At 42.9% G+C, this 19,682-nt stretch overlaps 1 protein-coding gene across 7 annotated transcripts in view; it reads right to left on the bottom strand.

The window, feature by feature from the left end:
* fat3a (FAT atypical cadherin 3a) overlaps nt 1-16,358 on the bottom strand; it is a 126,711-nt gene extending 110,353 nt beyond the window's left edge. For all 7 annotated transcript variants that reach the window (XM_054793646.1, XM_054793647.1, XM_054793648.1 and 4 more), the window contains exon 1: nt 16,175-16,358. The gene's annotated coding sequence lies outside the window, so the exon portion shown is untranslated. The remainder of the gene's footprint in view (nt 1-16,174) is intronic.
* Between the last annotated feature and the right edge of the window lie 3,324 nt (nt 16,359-19,682).

The following is a 19,682-nucleotide window of genomic DNA, read 5'->3' as shown; positions in this document are numbered from 1 at the left end:
AACTTGACATTGATGTTCTCCAATTTTGGATCATCATTTGCAATAAAAATGACTGCTGGAATTATTAGATTAGGTTCAGCTGCAGAAACCTCTCCATTCAAAGGGTGCTTGGTCATAACGGTGAGGTGTCCCGCCTGGCGCACGGCCAAAGAGGCTCCAGAGGAGGCAAGGAAGGAAGGGCAGCGTGGAAGGGCAGCGGGGAAGTGCAGCGAGGAACTGTGCCTCCAGCAGCCCAGAAATAGTGCCTGGAACCCAGCCAGAGCGGCAGATATTTAAAAAAATATATATATGAACAATCTCGGGATAATTGGAATATTAATACTGGTTCCCATCGATGCTTGAGACTCGATTCCCAACCCTACTTATATTCTAGAGCAAAAAGTTGCAAAAATGACATAATTCATAGATTGGGGTGGCCATGATTAAACAATTATCTATAATCGACTGTGAGGAATTTCATGTATTCTTGTGGCATTAGATTGTTCTACATACTAACATTAGCAACTAAAATGTAAGGTTGCCTAGTGATAGGCCTGTCACGATAACAGATTTTGCTGGTATATACTGTACATGTGCAGTAACTGTCCAACAAATTATTGTCGATAATCGATATTATTTACAACATTTTTTGAGACTGATTTTTAATTATTTTTTTCATTAATTACATGGCATAATAATGAGAGTACACCGTATCTAAAGCAATAAACTATATAACTCGTATTTAACATTGTAATTGGAAAGTCAACAGCTTTTAAATAGATTAAACAAACAAGCAACATAATAAACAAACAAAAAAAGACAAACAAAAAATTTATGAAAATGAAATGGACGCTGTCTCTGTTAACAAAGAAAACACTCCAATAAAAAACATACACACACACTCACCATGCACACAAATATGTAGTGTAATGTTAAACTAATATAGGGGGTCATATTTGAGCTGGCCCACATATCTGTGGTAGCAGAGAAAAATGCATTGTTTCTGATGTCCTTCAACACGTCTTCTTTCACTCCGTTATACAGTTCAGGAAATGTTTGAGACATGTTGTACATGAACGTTCTCCCAGGCAATTTGTTCTGTCTGTGAAACATTTTTAACATGTAATGTAGCGAGCGACACTGACTGACTGTCAGGACAAATGCTCCTTCTGTTTTAGGTGTACATAAAAGTTGGTTGTACTCCTGTGGTTCCTCGCCACTACTTTCGCACAAATGCGACACCTCACTTTGTTGGTGTTCATGCGCTCACACTGGGGATGCGGCATTTCGCATATCGCTTTTGTGGCGTCATTCATGTTAACGCATGCTGGCTCACGAGGCTAATTTGATGCTTGCCAAGGTAGCCCCGCCTCCTAGTAACCTTGATCTTGAACCAATGTATGTTATGTTCTCATTCTGTTTTTTTTTTTATTTGTTTGCCCTTGTTTATTTCTGTTATTGGGCTCTCTTCATGTCACTATTAATTTATTACAAATATAAGATTTATTCACTTGTTTTTTAATACTTACAGTATAAGATTTTTTCTGAGAAAACAGTATAGTAGTAGTATGACAGCCTTTTTCCAAAATGGATTAAATAATTTTTTGCCCTCAAAATTCTGCAGACAATACCCAATAATGACAACATGAAAAAAGTTTCATTGAAATATTTGCAAATTTATTAAAAATAAGCAAAAAAAGGAAAAAGAAATTACATGTACATAAGTATTCACAGTCTTTGCTTAATATTTTCTTCGTGTACCATTGGCAGTGAATACAGGCTCATGTTTTCTTGAATAGGATGCCCCATCTTGGCGCACCGGTCTTTGGACAGTTTCATCCATTCCTCTTTGCAGCACCGCCCAAGCACCATCAGGTTGGATGGGAAGCATCTCTCTCCAGAGATCTTCATTAGGATTCAAGTCTGGGCCATGCAAGGACTTTCGCAGAGTTGTCCTGAAGACACTCCTTTGATATTGTGCTTAGCATCTTTGTCCTGCTGAAAGATGAACCATTGCGTTCGTCTGAGGTTAAGAGCGCTCTGGAGCAGGTTTTCATCCAGGTGATGAGCTGTGCCTGGTTTCCTCCAAACATGACGCCTAACATTGACGCCAAATAGTTCAATCTTTGTCTCATCGGGTCAGATAATTTTGCTTCAAAGTCCAGGTGGATTGCCATGTGCCTTTTACTAAGGAGTGGCTTCCATCTGGCCACAATACCATACAGGCGTGATTAGTTGATTCATGCACAGATGATTGTCATTTTGGAAGGTTCTCCTCTCTCCACAGAAGAACAGAGCCAGAGTGACCACCGAGTTCTTGGTCACCTCCTTGACTAAGCTCAGTTTAGACGGCCGGCCAGTTCAAGGCAGTGTCCTGGTGGTTCAGAATTTCTTCTATTTATGGATGATAAAGGCAACGGTGCCCATTGGGACCTTCAAGCAGCTGTTCCCTTCCCCAGATTTGTGCCTGAAGACAAGCCTGTCCTCTGCGCTCTACAGACAATTCCTTTGACTTCATGCTTGGTTTGTGCTCTGACGTGCACTGTCAACTGCGGGACCTTACATAGACAGGTGTTGGCCTTTCCAAATCATGTCCAATCAACTGAATTTACCACAGGAGGACTCCAATGGAGCTGTAGAAGCAAGGATGATCGGTGGAAACAGGATGCACCTGATATACATTTACAGCTTTGTGGCAAAGGTTGTGAATACTTATGTACATTGTCTGATTTTTTTATTTCATTTTTTTATTATTTGCAAAAAAATGTTTCATGTTGTCCTTATGGGGTATTGTGTGTAGAATGTTAAGGGAAAAATGTATTAAATGGAATTTTGGGTGTAACAACAATATTACAAAACAACAAAATGTGGAAAAATTGAAGCTCTGTGAATAATCTCCAGAGGCACCGCATCAAGCAGTGTCACGAATTTTGAGGACTCATCTCACAGTGTGTCTGCCCCTTGGTGCACGTCAGTCATAAGACACCATCCACATGCATCCACACAGTTACAGACATCATCAAACAGATGGAGATGGAGGCGACTTAAAGGAAAACTGCACTTTTTTTTGGAATTTTGCCAATCATCCACAATCCTTATGTGAAACATGAACACATTTCTTTCCATTTTCTGTGCATTCTAAGAGACAAAGTATGACTGAGCTAACAATGGACGTCATGGGACCCACCTATTTCGACGATAAAGCCCTAAAACAAAAACCTAAAAAAAACGTCAACAATGTTCCATTTACATAACTGACATGTGTATTAACCAAGCTACAGCTATATCGTTATTGTAGCAGCGAACACGAAGAACTATATTTATCTGGCAGAGTAACGCAATGCCTAGTTCGTCTCTCGCAACGCCTCAAGCCACTGCAACGGGACAGACTGAAGAGGGGATACTACTGGCTCTCAACTTCGCTACGAAGACACAAATGTCGCCATCTTGGCTACATAGCAGAAGGAGAGGGACTACCTTGAGTGGTTGGAATTTACAATTAAAAAGGAGAGAAGAAGAAGAGGGAGTGGGGACAGCCCTACACTGTCAAAATAGATTTGAATTCTATCGCCCTATTGCGATAATGCATGTTGATGACGCAATCCCGGATGATGTTCATCTTTGATGTTCAGTTACAGGCCGCAGGATACGATTTGGTGGGCCGCAAATGGCCCGCGGGCCGCGAGTTTGAGACCCCTGCTCTAAACAGACACACAGACAGAACCACGAGACACACCAAAAAAATAGAACAAGAAAGAATGCATGTGCACGAGGTCCGTCGTGATCTTGCTCGTCTCGCTTGTCCAGACTTACGACAACGTGGAATTACTTCTGCGAGTCACTTTGGAGTCTAAGACACAAAAATATCAGGAGAATGTCAACTGGGAGTCATGCCTATTTTGTTGGTTTTTCGGCAGCAGCACACGACCGCTCAATTCTGCTGATGTTGCGGTGACGTCATCAGTTTCAGAATGTAGCGGGATGGTTGTCCGCACGGCAAAGACAAGACGGCTTTATCAGATTTTCCCACGCTGGAAGCTGATTTTAAAAGATATATTTTAACATAAACATTTTAAAATACATTTTATTGCATTTTATTGTTTCCGGGCAAGCCTGAAACAATAAAATACTTTACTGTTTCCACCTGAAAATGTTCCCATGGGGATAGGCTCTCAGTTTTACACTGAGTTTTACACAGTTTGGCTCTCCTTAGGGTCTATGTAACCTGTTTGGAAATGTTTCTATTATAATTGATATGCCAAAGAATACATCAAGATGTATGTAATTATTGCAAAAGGCTGACTGCATATGTCAATTTGAATTTTAGGCCATAGCGCCCATCCCTAGTGTAAACGTTAACATTCTAATTTGATTAGTTCTATTTTTGGGCTTTAAAGTATTGGCTTGCCACAGTTTGTCACATGAGCTTGGTTTTGCTAATTTAATTTATTATACTGATTATAATCCCCCAAGGGAAAATTAAATTTACACTATGCTGTGTATAATGTTTTGCATGCCACATGGAACCGGACCACACACATAGGCATGCAGGGAAAGATGTCAGGCCTGCGGGGAGGGTTGGATGTCTTGCTCAGGGGCACGTCAACATTAGTCAGGAAGCAGTGACTTGACCTTGCCTTACATATCAATAAAGAGAAGCCACCTCAAATTTGTCAGTTGTGGATGTGTTTCTTTCAAGTAGACAACAACACTGCCATGCTTGCCAACGCCATGGTCACATCCGTCCTTGAGTCCTGTAACTCTGCACTCTCTGTTCTTACACTCAAACACTTATAAAACCTACAACTGTCCAGGAGTCATGGCTTGCGATAGTGCCAAGAAGAAGCCAGAGCTCGAAAAGCCTCTTCCGTCTATAAAGTTTCCTGTTTGGGAACATTTGGCCTTCCCCTGGCCTTATATAAACAGACAAAGTTAGGTGGATAAGAGGAAAGCAGTGTGCTGGCATTGTGGGCTACAAGCTGGAACTATAATTTGCATTCCATTGTACTGTTTTGCATTCCAGGGATCTTTCTATTGATGGATACAATTATTGTTATACACATTGTTTTCTTGCCTTCAACCCCAATTATTCAACCACTCTATCGACCCTCTCCCTCTACTCTGTCTCTCTATCTAGACTAGAGCTGCCCTATCTAGTCATTTAGCATGAACTGATGAAGCCTGCTCCTGAGCAGTCCAGTTGTGCTGAGAATACAATGACCTGGATGAATGACAATATTCGCAGACATGTCTCCCTATCTCAGGCCAACTGGTTGAGACAGACGGCAGCCCCACAGAGTCTGGGTTCAGATCGAGGTTCCTTCCCTAGAGGAGTTTTTCCTTACCTCTGTTGCCAAGTGCTGGCTTATGTGTTGTTCAGTTGTTGTTCTAAATGTATCAGGCGCATGCATGGTTCTTGATCAGTTCAATGTGTAAAGTGCTGCAAGAGAACTTCTGTTGTGAATTTGCGTACTACTGAAATATGAGATGTATTTGTTAAAATAAGCAAAATAATCTGGCGGCAGAAAAAGAAAATTTGACTTGTTCTCTTGGCAGATTTTTGCACTTTAGACCCGCATTTCAGATATTTAATCTGTCTTAGAGTTCCACTTATTATAGTGTGGCACCTCCTGCTCCTGTTCTCGGCCATGGCTTGGAGCAAGATTTTAAGCTCAATTAGACACACCTCCTGGCCGGTTATATGATCCCGCCACTGCTGTCTTGCTGTTTGCACATGAACAATGAGCACACAAATCCTGTAGCATGCCTTCTGCTCACGTCACAATCATAAAGGCTGGGGACTAATCTGCAGCTGACCAATACTGACAGTGAACAGACTCCAAGTCTGCCATTTTCATCGTCCTCTCACAGAATGCTGGAGTACAATTTTTCACCAATAATGACAGAATAATCAGCACTTACAATGTCTTGAAGGGGAACAATGTTGAATTCAAGTCAAATTTTCTTTCTGTTGGCAGAATATTGTGCTTATTTTAAAGTAATATATCTCAGGTTACTTCCAATAAAAAAAAATTGCTCAAACATAGAAAGTGCCTGGTAAGGGAAAGGTGTTTTTTTTCTCATAGTGTAGGGTTATAATTTAACAAACCACAAAATGTTTAATTACTAGGACGCACATGAAATTGCAACTCAGCAGGCACTAAGAAAACATCCCTTATATTATCACATCACTGTCTCTAGCATAGACTGTTGGGAAGGGCAGATTCATAGATTCATACAGTTTCTGAGCCGAGTAATACATGAAGTGCTGAAGTGCCAAATCGGTCTAAGGCAGGGGTCAGCAACCTCTAGCATCAAAAGAGCCATTTGGGCCCGTTTCCACCAAATTAAAACTTACTTGGAGCCACAAAACCTATTTGAACACTAAATTGAAGGTAACACCACATATATAGTTTCCTTAAACCTATTGTCACGTTCCTTTTTTGTCTTCCTGTGCTTCCTGACGGAGTGACGACCCACATCTGGCAGTTAGTCGTGTTTCTGCAGCCTGTTTTTAAGCCTTCTCCACAAATTTCGAATCAAAGTTCGCAATAAAAGTGGTGCACATCGATTTGTTCCAGTTCCAGTACCACTTTCCATGTCGCTTTAGTTGCCATCATTCATGAGTGACAAAGGAAGCTAACAAGCCAAGTAGTGGACCAGCGTCGTGGTTTCTCACTGACTGACCAGAAAACACTGCCCCTAGCACTTCGGTGGAGAACTGCACGGCACACGCTCCAACTCTGACTTTGAAAGGCTCATGATGGCACCAGTAGTGACTACACAGAAGCCTAAACCAGCTGGAGCCACAGAAGAAGGATGCAAAAGAGCCACATGTGGGCACGGAGCCGCAGGTTGCAGACCCCTGGTCTTAGAGTACACTCAAACTAGACCATTCGTACTGTGCTGGCGTTGCCTTTGATTCCCCCTCCCTCTCCTGGCCCCCGCTGGCCAGCACTCACACTGAGTCCATCAATTTTACAATGCTGCATTGCTGCAATTTCCCTGTTTTTTGGATCTTATTTTGAGTTGTTCTGATTGTTTCTACTGGGCAATGTGGCGACTGTCATTCATTACTTAATGACACACAGGTGAGCGAGTGTGGGTTTTGACTTTTGGATTATTTTTAGTATTCCTTTTTCTTTCTGTTTAGTGGATTGTCTTTAGTCCCTTTCCCAGCAAAGAAATTTGTATTGACTACCCAGACCTTTTTATCCAGGTAAAATAATCTGTGTGGTTGATGTCGTTTTAGTGTAAGGTTTTATCAAAATCCCAGGTAAATAAAAAAACTTCCTGTGGTGGAAATGGGGCTATTGAAAACTTGCAAGGACCAATCACAGCTCGCCGTTTTTCACGCCATTCTGTTGTGTCAATTTCCAAGGAGGCGAGCAGTTACAGTACCCGTCTGGCATCATTATCGTGTCATGATTAAAACCAATGCGATTATGGCAAAGCTTCTTCTAAATACGTTTGCAGATCTTCGCATTGTTCAAAAAATGAGCCTGTCCTTTTTTTTTTGTATGTGTATCACTGTAATGCATTTTTATTCCTCGCAGTTCGTACACGTGGGTTACAGTGCTGCAGCTAACAATTGTTATTTCTTTGTCAATTAATCTGAAGTTTGTTTCGATTATTTGAGTAATTGTTTAGGCCCTAGACCAGGGGTGTCCAAACTTTTCCCACATAGGGCCGTTTCATTTAATATCTACAATGCGCCATTGGCCAATAATACACCAGCCGCGGGCCGCACTTTGGACACCCCTGCCCTAGACGGTCCAAATCACTATGAACCAAATACAGTTCGTGGTCTGGTCCTGTTGGGACCAGCCCTTTCACAGGGCTCTCATCAATTGCAACTGGACTGTTGCGGAGGTCTCAGAAGACGTTTCGCCTCTGATCCGAACAGGCCGAAACGGTACGCAGGTCGACTGAACCGAACATGCGGAACGGAAACGGTTCAATACATCCGTGTGAACCGTTACACCCCTACTAGATGTAGATGTTTGTGTGGGCAAGAGAATAGAGTGTTTGTATCGGCCCAGATGGCCTCGTGATTGTGCTGTTTCTGCCATCAACAAGCCTTCAACATGTGTTGTTCAAAGCAGACGTAAAATATTGCATGTCTAACAGTTCACAACATACCAGAAAAAAAACAAAAATGTCCCATCACTGTTTTCCAAAGTCAAAGCTGATGTGTGTGAATATCTTGTTTTGCCTAAAACACAAAGATAATACGGCTGTCTTCATGGATGACTAAGGAAATTAAACATTCTTCACATATGAGAGGCTGAAATCAGAGGATTTTAAAATGTAAAAAAAATGATTAATCAAAAACCAAAATATCCACGCATCCTTACTAGTGTCGCGGGGGTATGCTCGAGCCTATCCCAGGTGACTTCGGCCGAGAGACAGGGTACACCCTGGACTGGTCGCCAGCCAATCACAGAGCAAAAAACAAAATAGTTGTCTATTAATTAGATAATCAATTTATTATCGATTCACTGTATTATTAATTGCGGCTCTAAGTGCCACAAAAACAAAAATCAGCACACTTACATGAATCTGGGGTGTGAATTATAAAACAAAAATGCCTCTTTATTTATTATTTCTTTCACATCTGTGCAATGTAAGGCAAAATACTGTCAGCATATTGAACACAATGTTCCAACGCTAGTTCATCTAAATAAATATTCATGTGAGTCACTGATGGGAAAAGTGATATGGTATATTGCTGTGTCTTCTATGCTTAAATGCAGTCGATGTTTAGGGAGGCAGGCTCATTGTGAGACGAGGCAGTCTCACAAAAGAGAGCGAAATTGTCCATACGCATATGGAAATGACAAAGAAACACAATATTGCTGGGCATCTGAATTGACACAGCCACCATTCAACAGCATTCCAGCAGTTGTTGAGAACAATGGTGGGGCCTTGCATACAAACACACACCCTTACCCACACACCAGCCAACCGTCCCAACGCTGAGAGTGAAGCTCCACACACAACACAGACCAGCCCCCCCCCCCCCAACTTGAAGGAAGAGGGGAACCATAGAAATCCCTCAACTCACTCTCTCTACACGCTGTGTAGGGGGGCCTTCAGAGTGCTGTCATTTGGCACGAACAGACGCTCATAAAGGCCTCGGGACTACGGAGATGAAGGAGAAGTGTGGGGGAGGGTGAAGGAGCAGGGAGGGAGGGGTAGCAGTAATGCCATTTCCAAGCAGGCAGCCTGTGGAGCCAAGCGCTCAGGGAGAACAAAAGGGAAGGAGAGAGGGCCTCCCTCTAACTCCTCCTCCATGTGGAGGTCAGTGTGCTTCACAGAGAGGTCAGCCACTGCAGGCAGGGAATGACACCCCTCTGCAGTATCTGCAAGTCACCAACAGCATGACATGCGACGCAATCCACAGTGCAGACATGCACTCGGTTACATATTAAGATGTCTGTCAGACAAACTGAAATTATACTAACATTTAGGGGAGGGCCTCTTTACAAACGTAGGGGTTTTCTGCTCTGATGTGCCCCTTTTCCACTGTTCGGTGCTGGTGCAGATTCAGGTCAGACCCTGAACTGACTATACACCAGTTTCACTTTCATTACATCACAGGGATTACGCCCCAAACCAGGAAATAACAAACGGGAGATCAGCGTACGCAATTAATTCATGTTTATTTTGTCAAACAATGAATGAAAAGCAATGAGTCTCCCGGAGCGCAGGTTACGCTTGAGCTTTTATGTTCCTGATCTTATACAACCTAAAACTAATTCCTAATCTTCCGTCACAATTTGCCAAACTATCAATCAATAAAAAAAATACTCACAGCTATTACTGTGTGTACTATTCAAGTAAAGAACAGATATTCTGCAAGACGACAGTATTTCAGTGTTTCCCGTACATTTATGTGTGGCGGCTCGCCACTAATTAATTTTGGCCATCACAGATCAATTTGCTGCTACCTATTAAGAAGTCACCATGTTTCTGCAGAGACTCTTATGGTGAAACCTTTTTTTCACTTGCGCTTCCGCTGTGTGTTTTGGTCCGGCGTCTGCAGTGATGCGGACTCTGCATCGGTTGTGGTGAAGAGAGAGCAGAGCTGAAAGGCAAACTCTCAATTTACCGGTCGATCTACGTTCCTACCCTTCCCTATGGTCATGAACATTGGGTAGTGACCGAAAGGACAAGATCGCGGGTACAAGCGGCCGAAATGAGTTTTCTCCGTAGGGAGGCTGGGCTCCTTTGAGATAAGGTGAGAAGCACTGTCATCCAGGAGAAATTCGGAGTAGAACCACTGCTCCTTCGAATTGAGAGGAGCCGGATGAGGTGGCTTGGGCATCTGGTCAGGATGCCTCCCGGATGCCTCTCTGGGGAGGTGTTCAGGGCACGTCCGACCGGTAGAAGGCCTCGGGGAAGACCCAGGACACGTTGGAGAGACTATTGGGTTGGGAACGCCTTGGGATCCGCCGGGAGGAGCTGGACAAAGTGGCTGGGGAGAAGGAAGTCTGGGCTTCTCTGCTGAGGCTGCTGTCCCCGCGACCCAACCTTGGCTAAGCAGTAGAAGATGGATGGATGGATGGATGGATGGATGGATGGATGGATGGGAGTCATCCAGGGGGGTAGTGAGGAAGGAATCCATAAAAATGCTCCTCAACAGACGCAACTGAATAGTGAGAAATGTGTGAATGAATGTCAGTTTTAATAATACTCAACGTCATTCACTTCATCGTTTCACTGAGATTGTGGTCGGCGGTGCAAAAAATTATTACGCACATTAGCGTAATTGGAGGTTAAAAATTTGACAACTAACTAAGTCTGCACTGGCTGTCACATTTACAGCAAAAACCAAGACCTGTCGAAATGGAGGTAACCAGCGGCTATTTACCATTCAGCACTGAGCCCAGCACGCTTTTAGAGCCACAGTTCAGCCCCAAAAAAAAAAAAACACCTCCAGTTCAGCACCCCTGCGGCGCCGTGAGAACGGGAAACAAAGGCTCTGAAAACTTCCTCCGAACCAACTCGGAAACAGCAACGGCGGAAAAAGGGTAAGCGATGCAAACGAATAAATGAAAATCAAGTCAAGTTAGGAGACCCATTTCTCAAGGGATCTTGCCCTCACACTTGACCAAACACACCGCATGGGCAGAGCAAGAATTTTTTTTTCCCAAACAAAACATCACACGTGTGAAAAAAGCACAACAGATGAGCAGTTATGATGCATATTTTAAGATAATGGTGATCAACAAAGCAGAGTCACCAAGCAGCTGTCAAGCGGTTAAGTCATATGTTTAACATCAGGGTATCTTCCAATCAGGTTCATACAAATACCAGATAACACAACCGTTTAAAGCAGTCTTCACGAGTTAGAACGAGATACAACTAGTTAAACTAGAGTCCTGCATTTGCTGGGATAACCGTGGTAGTAGTTTTTCTGCGCCCTCCGAAGCAAAATTCTCCACCAGCAGCAGCGCTGATCTGACACGGATTTAAAAGATAACTATATACGTTATCAATATTAAAATCAAAGCCACATCAGACATATGTTTTGTTGGTTTTTCACAACAGTATTGTCTATATAACACCGCAGAAGTCATTTAAGGATACCTTTCCTACAGAACAGGTGTATACCTTGTCTTTCGTAAACAAACTAATCAGCCATGTTACGTATGTATCTTATTTACACAACAGCATCAGCACCATTTGTGTCTCTTGATTGTCACACACGTGCAATTCTCCTCTGCTCTCTGTGTCGTGCATGGCGGGAGGAGTGATCGCATTAATTCAGTGACTCATCTTATTACATGTGCGAATGTATTCACGAGTGAGCGAACATGCCATGGGTTTTCAATTGGTGGGTTTTTTTCTTTCTACTTACTTTGTATCGCGAAAGGTGGCAGTTGTAATACATAACTTGCAAGGAGGAATCACATTGCAGTCATCCCTCGCTACAACAGGGTTTGAATATCGCTCCCTTTTTTAAAACGTCATTTTTTAATAAATGATCGCTGTTTCGTGGTTGACTGTGGCCCATTATGAGTCAAGGATTATTGAAATACAAGTTATATGTGGTATTCTGGCCACTCAGCATCAGCACTGACACAAAACATTGATGAGGCATGGCATGGCACATCACATACTGCATGGAGTCAGCCATGGCATGTCTGACATGACAGAGTGAAACAAAGTTCTCCTCCTATTCCGTGTGGAAGTGGTTAGTTTTGGGCTTCTTATTGTGTCTTTCTTTCCCTTTCTTCCCCTTCCTCCTTCCTTACGTTTAGAATAGACATGAGCCGGTATGAGATTCTGACCGTATGATAACCTTGGGCAAAAATATCACGGTTTCACAGTATTATGATTACTGCTCTAAAATGTGTTACTTTGAAATACCTTTATTGAAAAGAAGAGAAAACAAATTCTGTTGTACAGTCATTTTCAAACATCATAATGGAACATGATGGCAGTGGAACATATGTATTTAAAATCAATAAATAAACAAAAAAATAAAAATTATTTCGAAATAAATAATAAATAAAATGCTAAAGTGCTAAATGCTACGGGATGCAAAACTCTACGAGGGCACAAGTCTTGTCACACCGGCGCTGTTTGATGCTAACGAGGCAGCTAACGTCAATGCTAGCTATGCCGTGATGGTTAAGTTGCCGACTTTGGGCAACACAGCTCATGCTCAGCACATCAAACCGCAGGTCCAACAGCAAGGAATAACACAGGACATAAAGTATTTCCACATGGTGGCCGCATGGACCACCACTTTATCTCATACCGTAGGACGATTATTCACTTACAGAAATTCACTTACCGCGGCCGGGTCTGGAACCAACTAACCGTGATAAACGAGGGACGACTGTACACTCATTCTATGACATTCTGTGGGAGGCCAGGCTATGTATCCATCTATTTACAGTGGGACCTCGGTTAGCATCCGCCCTGGGTAGCGTGTTTTTCAGTTAACATAGACAATTCAGTTTGCATACATTTTCCGGTCAGTGTACAAGATGGCGCGTGCCTTGTTGTGTTAGAAATACGCTGCGGGAGGCCAGCTGTGTTCTTAATGTATTTTTTTATCACAAAACATTCTGTTAGCATCTTTAGCGTGCTAACAAAAAGGCAACCGGAACCAGAAGTCAGCTATGTCGCCCATCTATGATGAAAAACACAGTCTTATATTTTTACGTGCATAAAACAATTCTACATGATAACTGAGGAATGACAGGGATAAATGAACATTGAAGGTTACTTTTACCTTCATGGAAGACGTGACTGTTCCCAAAGCAAAAATGCAACAAACACAGCATGTAAGCAAAAAGTAAAAAAAACACACAAATGTCCCAGAACGTATGATTTTTTCTGCAGAACTTTGTCATTGATAGCGAATGCTTCCCTGTCTCAGGTGGGGACTGATGGTCAAACACACAATCATGAAGTTGGGAGAAAACCACTCGAACACACCCCAAGCTCACGGGAGGAGCGATTGCATTCATTGACTGACTTTTCTTCGGACTTGTCTTTATTACGTGCATGAATGTACTGTGGAGTGAACCACTGTGCCATGTTTTGACTTGTCTTTCTGTTAAATTCTATTAAAGGGGACCTATCATGCGTGCGTTTCCTCTTTTCCGACCTATAAATGTTGTTACAATGTTGTATTCTCGTGTTAAACGATGCCAACGCGTCAGATAATGAGGTTTGCGCTATTGGAAGTGAGACCAGAAAGCAGTTTTGGACGGCTCTGCTGTGTTTTACAGTTTGTTATTTAACACCGAGTTCCATTAACGTCAATGCAACCCAGACTTCCTTATATTGGCATGCCCAGCACCCCCCGCTCTGCTTGGCTCTGTTCACGGTGTTAGCATGTCGAGCAGTGGCTCCCAGGAAGTGTTTGTTGGGGTGTGCCTAAAGAGGCAAGCATGAGGCAGACGTGGTTGGAGTTGCTGATTCCCGGCCAGCAAGAGCAAAATATGCTCATCTGTCAACGGCATTTCACTGGGACTGTTTTGTGGACATGGGCCAATACGAAGCTGGACTATCCGCCAAACTGTTGCTGAAGTCTGACGCCTTTCCAACGTTACATGGTCGTGTTGAAGAGTCAGAAGAGCAATCTGTAAATAACAACGTATCAGTGTCCTAACTGTTTATTTGGTGTAAGTAATCAGACAAAAGGGGTTCAGAAGCTGTCCGGAAGTCCTGGGAGTGTGACCAATCACAGTGGAGTGGGCTCGGCGGGAGGCGTACCTGGAGCAGGGCCGCGGGTGGACTAAATTACACAGACCGTTTGGGCGGGAGGCAGGAAACACTGAAGGAAGAGTCTGGAAGATCTAGAACGCTTTCTGTGTGGGTTATCGTGTGTAGCTGCTCTTTAGGAGTCCAGAACTTAATACAAAGGCCCGAAAATGAGTCTAATAGGTCCCCTTTAAGAACGTGAATTGTGAATCATGATTTCCTTGTTTAAAATTACGATTGAGATTCTCTGGGATGATTTTTTTTTTTTTTACAATTATTATTATTAGACTCCTCATGGTCTTGTTCGGCCTTAAATGAACTTCCAGTGGTCTTTCCGCCATTCTTCATGGGAGGTCTCGGAAGGATTTCTTAATAGCAATTCACAGAAAGACAAGAGAATCCAACAAGTCAAGAAAATGACATGCTCACTCATGCAACAACACATTCATGCGCACAGTAGTAAAGACAAGTCAAAAGAAAAAAAGTCACTTAATTAATGTGATCGCTCTTCCCGCGTACTGATGAATGACAGCCAACGAGCCCCGCTGGCCAAGATGAGGCAGCTCTGCCGCCCGGGCCAACGAGGCTCGCTAGGGCTCGGTGAGAGTGAGGAGAAAGTGTCCGTCGTCATGGTAGCGTAAATCCTTCAGTAAAATGCCAGCATTTGTTTGTGATGCAGCTCAAAATTGTCGATATTTGGAAATTAGATCGCAATTTTTTCCCGATTTTTTTGTGTAGCACCAGAATGCACGCTAATATTATTGGTCATATTATTATATTATGGCATATTTACAATTTACATAGCAGTACATCACATGTTATAATCATTAATAATATAAACATTGATTACACGTTGGTGGGGGGGTGGGGGGGGGGAAATGAGGATAAACACTAAAAGTGCAATGTTAAAATCACATATCATATCGCAAAATATCTTCTCCACATGAAGAGAAGGTGGTGATAAAAGGAGGTGCAAGGATAAGAGGTGATGGGGTAGTAGAGAAGGAGGTGTTGGGGACAGAAGTGGGGAGGTGTAACACAGGCCCACAGAGCATGGAAGACAGATGTGCAATTGTTGGGCTGTCTGCCAGCTGAAAGAAAGGTGAGAGAGAAGGAGCTGCAGATGTGTGAGCACACAATGTGTGTGTACGCGTGTCTGTGCATGTGTGTAGAGAAGCAAAGCTCTAGATGGGGGGGGGGGGAAGCACATGGGTCATATTGGCTCATTAGTCGCATGGATCCTAATGGATTTAGCAGAAAGCAGAGCAGAAATCAGCAAATGTATTCCACCCTGCTAAAGCATCCCTCACATGAGTACCAACCTTCATAATGGAAATGCATGGAACATCCAGGACCAGCCCCTGTTATTGCTTCCATTTGCTTGTCTGCAGCAGCATGCATTCCGACAGGCATCAGTCTGACAGTCGCAGACCCCAACAACCTCAAACATCCACCCCCCCATTTCATTTTTTTTAATGCAGACACAGGATACCACCACAATTACCACATAGTTAACTATCTTCTGTGTACACGAATACCAATCGAACACCTGTCTCTGCAGGATATCATCAATCAAACTGAGCCTTTTCCACCTTACTACTCCAAATATGCATTTGATTATTCACATCCCGGCATAGGTTGGTGGTTAAAAGGGGGAAGCCATGATAAATAGTGTGATGTAGTCCGGATGGGGCTACCGGGGAGAGTGAGACTGAAACACCGCGCTTATCATCAGCAATCACATGTTATTGAGGACACACTGCTGCAGGACGATATTAAAAACCCCCTCACGCCATGGATCGTCCACTTTCCCCTGCACGGCCGTGACAATTACGTATATAATACAAGCATCACCGGTTGCAGAAACTCCCGTTCCGCCGCATTCGTGCCAGCACGTTTCAATCCATGTTTGGAACTTTGCACGGATCATCTTCAAAATGATGGCGGCTCCAGCCGCAGGACTTACCCGGTCATGCTGCACAATATCCTGGCGAAAAAGTCAGCTGCACGGGCTTTTTTTTCCCCCATCCACGGCGGTATCACCGTAATACAGAGCGATAGTTGCTGCTCGGCGAGTAAAGATGCTCGGCTGCGCTTCCTCTCCTCTTGCCGCGCGCGCATGGCAGGGCCTGGTCGCGCGCAGAAGCGCGGGGGGACAGCGAAGCCTGCAGGAGAAGAACAAAAATCAGTTCACATTATTCAACCATAAAATCCCCATACAAAGTAGGCAGGGGGCGGGTGGATCGATTCGAATACCGATAGTATCGATACTAAGGGTAGCACCAATATTGAATCGATAATATTGTGATGAGATTCATATATTTTTCAGGTCTTTTCTATGATTTATTTTCTATTATTTCTTTTATTTAGTTTTTTGTTGTATTTTTCATATTGTTAAACATTGTTGATGTTGTTATATTTACACATTGTTTGAAAACTTCAAATGATTTGAATGGGAGTCAGTTTTTGCTTTTTTAGAAAAAAGTTGACAATGTACATTAACATACTCCTTGTAGGGGATTTTTCAGCTCGATGTCAAATGTGGATCAAGTAGGCCTACTAAATAAGACAGACTGACAGGCGGAAGTTGCTAAAAGCACACGTGGTGGGTGTGTCATAGCAGCATAACTCCAACTCTGAAGGTGTGCAAATGTCTTGCTTCTTATTGTTCAATACTACCAGTATAATTTTTACTGCTCGTCAGTTGTCCACGCAACAGTCTGCACATAGTATGCAATTCACTCTTTGATGCAAGAGAACACAATAAATGTGCGCCTTTCCTGGCGCTCATCCAGTCACCAGTCAGAACTCAGTCATGATGCATTCGCGGTCTGACAGAAAGTCAGATATTTTTATCTCTTTTCAAAAATGCACATTGTCCTCACTCGAATGTTAAAAAATGGCAAAAAATGTCGAGCATTGCGAAGGGAGCCACAACAAGGAGGCTGCAGAGCCACGTGCGGCTCCAGAGCCAGGGGTTGCTCACCCCTGAGCTAACAGGTTCATTTCTACCACACACAGACTGGCTAGGCTACAAAACCCCCGCAACTGCCGCCTGACAAGGAACACACTGCAGTGCTCAGTCAATATGGAAGGTTACTTTTTATCAATGCGGATATTTAACCGTTTCTGCCAAATAAAATAGATTGCTTAAATCGTTTTCTGACTATATATGTATTTAAAAAATGACAACAAGACAACAAAATTATCTACTACTGATCCCTGTAAGTCATGGACCCTTAGAATTGTCCTAACTTTCCCCCCCTTTAAGGCGCCCCTGATTTGACCATCGCTCAAACAATATAGTGAAACAATATATTTTTGGGTGGCCAAATATCTTTTTAATGTGATTTCACGGTAGCCGAGAGGTGCGAAACAATTTTCCGAACTGTGTAACACTCTTACATTGCATAAAACAAATGTACATTTCAAAAAATAACGAAGACTCGAAACAAATGTACATGTGCTGGATATTAGACATGCATTATCATATTGCAACATATGGTGATGGCATAGCCATGGGCCTCTGGATCTTGTCACGGTATCACTGTGCATTCAAAATGGCATCAATAAAATGCACCTGTGTTTGTTGTCGTTAACATACAGTATACCTGCCCATACTATAACTCCACCGCCAGCCACTCATCCCGTGTTGACATCATCAAACCACTCACCCACATGACCCCATACACGCTGCCCGCCATCGCCATAGAATGTGAGCATTTACACTCTCAAACGGCAGTCAGGTCGAGACCCTGATGAGGACGACGAGCATGCGGATGAGCTTCCCTGAGACCGTTTGTGCAGAAATTCTTTGGTTATGCAAATCTATTGTTGCAGCAGCTGTCTGAGAGCAGAGGTGAAGATGCTGCATGTGGAGGTCAGAGGCTTTAGAGGTTGGTGTGTGGTTACACAAGGTTGGATATACAGCCAAATTCTCTGAAAGGCCTTTTTAGACGGCTTATGGTTGAGGAACGAACATTCAATTCACGGGCAACATCTCATGAAATGATTCATGAGATGTTTTCCCATTGTAACCTGCATGCGTGTTCAAATAAAATGAAACCAAACCAAACAGCTCTGGTGAACATTTCTGCCGTTAATGATGTTGCACGCTCCCACCACGTGTCACGATTAAAATTTTAAAACCGCACATTTTGGAGTGGCCTTTTGTGGTGGCCAACCTATTGCGCATCTGTGCAATAAACGTGCTGTCTAATCAGCATCTTGATATGCCACAGGATGGTTCGTCTCAGTAAAGGAGAAGCGCTCCCTAACACAGATTTATCCCGGCATTAATCAGTGCCATTCTCCAGCAGTCTGGCTCACACAGAAATGTAAGCCACTCCATCGTTGTTTGCTCTTAAACCCGATTGGACGGTAATTGATGCATTCAATGAGGCAGATTCTGTGGGGAAAATTTGGTGTTTTGCTGGAAGTTACATAATAATGTTTACGTTCATTGAATACATGGGGACACATTTTAGTCAACACACTCACCGAAAATATAAAATACTTTCAAGTCGTTAGATTAAAGTCCAATTCAAGTCCTGCGTCATTGATGTCAAAAGTCCAAGTTGAGGTGCAAGTCTTTGAAGTCGGATCCAAAGTCATCAAAATTGTGACTCGCGTCTACACGTCTGGGAATAAGCCTTTAGTGTACCTAGAAAAGGTTCAACATCTTTGACTGCAGCTCATGAAAAATGGGAGCAAAAACAAGAGTTGCCTGCATATTTTTTTATATTTTTTAGCTTTGAAAATAAAATCTTCCTCAAGAAATGAATCATATTCAACCTGTACATACAATTTCTGTCCAAAACGCTACAGAATGTTCTATTGTGTTTTTTCAAACTATCCCAATTGACATTAACCAACCCTTGTAAAAGATAACACAGGACACATTTTTACATTTGTATTTTCATAGTTTGTAGATTACAATATGGACAACGTCAGAGTAGCTCTGTAATGACCATTGTTGAGGTGGCCTCCGTAGTAAACATCAAAGTGGGGAAAGCAGTGGCTGGCTGTTGTTTTAGCCACCTTTTGTAATGGTTTTAAGGCGCCCCCTGGTGGCGGCCAATGCAGTGGTTAACCACTGACCACTTTTGATGTGAGTGTCTCTCCTGTCGCAATAATAAGGGGCGACAAATGGAAGGGGTCTGAGATTAGTTTGACTTTTATTTACAGCAAGGGTTAAGGTTAGAACACAACAGATAATGGATATGTGAAATGAAATACTGTCTTGTAACTAAAAACTACTGTCGGTCCTTTTTATTGGCAATGGAAGCGCACTATTTCACCGTGTGTTTTTGTAAACATACTAGCCAACAAGCGGCCAGAGACAAGGAGGTCCCTCCAACGTCAATCTACATCTTTCTTCATAAAATTCATGGAGAAACACAACAAATGTGCTAGAAATTGAGTATTTCTTTGTTCTGTTCACTTACCATTGATTGAAGGTTAAAAAGAGGATG

Source organism: Dunckerocampus dactyliophorus, chromosome 12 (genome assembly GCF_027744805.1).
Source record: "Dunckerocampus dactyliophorus isolate RoL2022-P2 chromosome 12, RoL_Ddac_1.1, whole genome shotgun sequence".
In the NCBI taxonomy this organism is placed as follows: Eukaryota; Metazoa; Chordata; class Actinopteri; order Syngnathiformes; family Syngnathidae; genus Dunckerocampus; species Dunckerocampus dactyliophorus.
This window is presented reverse-complemented; position numbering and strand designations above follow the sequence as displayed.